We start from the raw sequence: 5,037 nt of genomic DNA on the forward strand, positions 1-5,037 counted from the left end.
GGGGATAGTGAAGTGTCCCCTCAACCCCCTCAGCCTCATACCTTTGTCAGATTTTATTCCTTCTGAGGCGTCCCTATTCCTTTCTCCCTCTGCAGTTTTTATCTTTTCACAGAACTGGGTAATTACACTGTGTGTAATAAAAATTGCCCTGTGTTTAACAAAACTAATTTGCACTTCATCTCCACAGTGAAGTGCTCAGAAACCTGGGGCCTGCTTCTGTGTCAGAAAGGCAAGTCCCACCCCCTTCTCACCAAGCCTGACATCTCCCAGCTTCTTTTTGCTGATCCAGAGAGATCAAACAAATTGTAAAGACACGATAGTAATATGATTATTTTAAGAAAGTTAACAGACACACAAACCCACAAAAAATAAATGGTTATTTCCATTGTTCCACTGTTATGAAGATGCAGGGCCCTCTCCCTCCCCCATTCCCCACCCCTGATATACACACATACATACACATACACATCCTTCCTATTAGTCAGCTGAATCAGAATTTCCTTCTTATTCTTTTAAAGAATGCTGTCTGAATCCCCTCGAGTTTGGGTTCTGGGTATGACATTTCTCTTACTTTGACTCAATTGTAAAATAATAATAATACCTCCTGCCTCCCATGGTTGTGATGAGGAGCAAATGAGATAATATTTGTAAAACGCTTAGTATACTTATTATACTATTAATATAACACAGGCTCCCTCAACAAAGGAAATAAGGTTATTCTGCCTGCAACTCAGAAATAGAGATATCAAGCCCTAGAAAACTGGAAGATTTAAGGAGTTACCATAACCTAGAAGAATTGTGTGTGTGTGTGTGTGTGTGTTGTAACTCAAGTGGAAGCTTGATCTGATAATCATTATAGTGACTGGGATTGGTGATCAGTAGTTTCTCCATCCCAGTGAGATGAGAGAATTGATGTAGTACAAGAAGCATTACACTGAAGTAAAAAGATTTGACTTCAGTCTCTAGCTCTGCAATTTGCTAGCCACATGATCATGGGACTCTCTCTCTGGGACTGCATTTCCAAATATGAAAAATGAAGAGAAGATACAGGGTGATCTCAAATATTCCTTAGGGTTAGGGTTAGTATTGCTGAGTATTGGATAATTTAGGGGAACCCTACTTGGAGAAATTGAAATTAGTTCATTGAGACTGCTAAGAAGTCTTTGTAAAGAGGACCTTGGGCAAGTGCTCTGCCCTCATCTCCACAATCCTCTGCTATAGGCTTACCCCTTGCCTTTCTACTCTGTTTCCCCCTCATCTGTCTCTTGCCTCTCCATTTTCATTCTTTTCCTCCTTACAGGATCCCAGAAAGGGGCAACATTGGCTAGATTTGAGGATTCCCCTCATGAACAGGCTGAGAAAACCCAGGCAAGTCTCTGTGAATTACCCCTGCCTTCCAATTCAGTTATAATCTCAGAGAGAAGATAAGAATCATTTACGAGAAAAAGTCAGCTGACAAAATAAGGCAGTTGGTAAGAGACTGATATATCAGCTAGAATACTTTTAGAATCATGCATAAAACCTCAATTACAAAGTTATCTCGCCTAACCTCTGCCTGAATCTCAAAGCCCTGGAAAATATCTCCAACAAGTCATCCTTATCTTCATTTTGAAGATCTCAATATCCAGGAATCCACTGTTTTCTTAGACACTACATTCTACTTTGGGACAGCTAGATTTGTTTTGAAAATTAAATTTTATTGATAAATTTTGTTTTTACATTACTTCATTTTCCAATGTGTTCTTTTCCTCTCTCCTTCTCTGAGAGCTACCCCTTACAACTAAGAAAGAAATAATAATAGCTAGCACTTATGTAGCACTTCAAGGTTTACAATGCATTTTACAAATATTATCTCATTTGATTTCCACAACAACCCTGGGAATCAGGTGCTATTATTATCTCAATTTTCCAGACTCTAAGTCCAGGGCTTTATCTACTTTGAAACCTAGATACTAAAATGACAGTTAAACAAAACTAATACATTGAAAAAATTTAACCTTATATGGAGTGTTTTACAAAAAGAATGCAAAGGAAGATGCCTTTTCATTTTTTTCTTTAGGGCCAGGTTCAAGTCATTATAATTTTATAGTATTCTGTTTCAATTGTTTTGTTTCTTTTTCTTTTACATAGTTGTAATAATTGTAATTATTGTTTTCCTGGCTCTTTTTACTTTGCTTCAGCTCATATAAATATTTCCATGCTTCTCTTTATTCATTATGTTCATTGTGACTTATTTCACAAGAACTTTCTCTTACATTCATGTACCCGGATTGTTTGACCCATCCAGGAAATCAGTGGCACAGTGGAAAGAGCACTAACCTTGGAGTCTAACCTCAGAAGTTTACTAACTGTGTAATCCTGGACAAGTCACTTAATTCTGTTTGCATGAGTTTCCTCAACTGTAAAATAATAATAATAGCTCCTATTTCCCATGGTTGTCATGAGGAGCAAATGAGACAATATTTGTAAAATGTTTAGTTTCTTATTATAATATTAATATAAATACATATTATAATATATCTCATTATATTATGCTAATATAATGTATAATATTATAATAAGTGCTATTTATTATGACTTATCCAGTCATAGAAGATTGATATGGACAGGTAAAAGGGTCAGGTTTTAGGAAGAGGGAGACCAAGAGAAGAGAAAGGAAAGAGAGCATGGAATAGAGACAGGAATAGTCAGTAAGATCAAAGCCCCCCTCTGGTTTCTCCTCACCTAGTGGGTGCTAATGTCACTAGCATTAGGATTCTGCCAGTCCTAATGTCCAGAGAGGAAAAAAAATCCACCATATGTAGTATTGGAGCACATGCACACAGACCACACACACAACATACACACACACTTACCAGCTATGACCCAGGATCTTCTATGTCTCAGGAAGCTACCTAAAAACATCTTTTAATTCATTGATGGATTGCCTCTAGCATGCTCTTTACTTCATTCACTGTGTTTATTATTCCCTTCAACTCTCCCTTCCAGTCTTCTCCTCCATACAGAGTATTATGGTCCATAATCCTGTAAGGGTAGACATCCACTGGCTTTGAAGACCTTCTCAAGAACAGTCTGAGAAACCTGGTGGTAGAAATTCCCACATCAGGAATTCCCTAATACCTCTCTGTCTCTCCCTTTCACTTCCTTTCTTTTCCTTCCCCTTTTCCCTCCCTGTCTCCCTCCTTCCTTTTCTCCTCCCCTCCCTCTCTGTCTTTCTCTGTGTGAGTGTGTGTGTCTGTCTCTATGTGTATGTATCTCTGGCTCTCTCTAACACACACATATACACACATTTAATGCAGGAAGTCATCACACTTATAGCACATTGTATTCTAGGGAAAAGAAAGTAAACAGTTGGCTAGAGAAAAATGCTGATAATATAAGAATCATGAAAGGGTGGAGATATTAGGAAATGTGGGTGAGGTCCATGTGTAGATACACTCAGGAAATCCTATTTCCAAAACTGGGTGGATAAACAGGAGCCCTATAGATCTAGCCTCTTCGAAAATCTGGTACTTTCCAGAGGAAAAAAATAAAGAATTTCATGAGCTCTAGTCAATTTCTTTCCCTATATCTCCTCTCCCTAGGGATTCTGGGATACTGAATAATGGGAAAAGTGAAAGAATGTCTCTGTCTTCCAGTTGTTCAACAAACGGTAGGACTCCCTTAAAGTATGACACATTCTGGCCCTAAATTATATTCTGTTTTCTGTTGATTGTCCTAGCTATATATATATTAGTCTTGTCTCCTCAGTTAGACTGTATGTTCCTTAAGAGCAGAAACAATGTGTTTTAATCTCCTTTGTAGTTCCACAAAGCAGGGTTGCAGGATAATAATCCTTTATATTTGTCTCACAATAATTACCTAGATTTATATAATGATTTACATTTTAGGAAATGGTTTCTTCAAAATAATTCAAAGAGGTAATGCAGTGTTTTTATTTCCATTTCGCTGGTGAAGAAACTAAAGGTCAGAAAATAAAATATTTCCTCGTAGGCCACAGAGCTAATTTGTCAGACCTGTGACTTGAACCCTTATCTTCTAATCTCAAGTGTAGTGCTCTTTCCAATAATCTTTAGCATTTTAAACTTCTCCAAGCATTTGAATAGATTTCATCCTCAGAATTGCCCTTTATTATAGTCAGAGCAGGTTTTTTCCCTTAGTTTTACACATGAGAAAACCAAGGCACATTAAAGTGAAATGACTTATCTGAGGTCATACAGCCGGAAAGATGCAAAGGCCAAACATAGTTTGACTGCCCGGACTTATAGTGTAGTTACTCGTTAAAGTACACAGAAAGCCAGCCGTAGAGTTTTCCTGGAAGCCTGTGAGGAAATCTGCCTTTGGGTACTTTTCCATTTCCCGGGATGGGAGTAGATCGGGAGTTGCCCAAACCCCTGGAAATCCCGCCTCATATACATATAACATGGCATCTCTGAATTTTATCAGTTTGTTTTAGGAGAGATGCTCAATTCAATCTATAGTTTTACCCATGGATCCGGGATAGGGCTTGTCAAAGTTGTATGTGGTGGGGGGGAAGGGAAGAAGGAGATGGGGACTAGAAGGACGATGAATGAAGCAAGAAGATAACGGGGAGGGAAGGGGGCGGTAAGGGAGGGTCAGGAAAATAGAGTGAGGGAGATGAGGGCAGATAGATTGCTGCGGTCGGTCCCCAGGAGTCTATTAACATTTCGCTGTCCAACGGGGAAAAAAGCAGAACCTATCCATCTCACCCAGGCTGGGAGGAAAAGATTTGCCAAAAAAGTGCAATCTTGACATGGGCCGGGTAAATGACTGGGACTTTAAGGAGGGAGATTAATTGAGAAAACTCTGTGGGAAAAGTTCTTTTCAGCTGCCAACCGCCCTAGTCCCCTTGTCGTCTCCGCCCAATAAGCACACTCACCCCTACCCTCATCCTCCTCCCCTTCCTCAGGTTGCCTAAACTCTGGAGAGCTGCTACGTGGACCAGAGCTGGCCCTTTAAGGGCTAGGAGGTGCTCTGTCTCTTTAAGGCAGGTCCTTGTGGTTTCTGTTTTCTGAA

The 5,037-nt window shown here is 39.4% G+C and overlaps 1 long non-coding RNA gene across 2 annotated transcripts in view; it reads right to left on the minus strand.

The window, feature by feature from the left end:
* Positions 1 to 3,155, minus strand: part of LOC116422424 — a 62,104-nt gene extending 58,949 nt beyond the window's left edge. For both annotated transcript variants that reach the window (XR_004233050.1, XR_004233051.1), the window contains exon 1: positions 2,856 to 3,155. This is a non-coding gene — a long non-coding RNA (uncharacterized LOC116422424). The remainder of the gene's footprint in view (positions 1 to 2,855) is intronic.
* Between the last annotated feature and the right edge of the window lie 1,882 nt (positions 3,156 to 5,037).

The sequence above is a fragment of the Sarcophilus harrisii genome, chromosome 3 (genome assembly GCF_902635505.1).
Source record: "Sarcophilus harrisii chromosome 3, mSarHar1.11, whole genome shotgun sequence".
NCBI classification, from domain to species: Eukaryota; Metazoa; Chordata; class Mammalia; order Dasyuromorphia; family Dasyuridae; genus Sarcophilus; species Sarcophilus harrisii.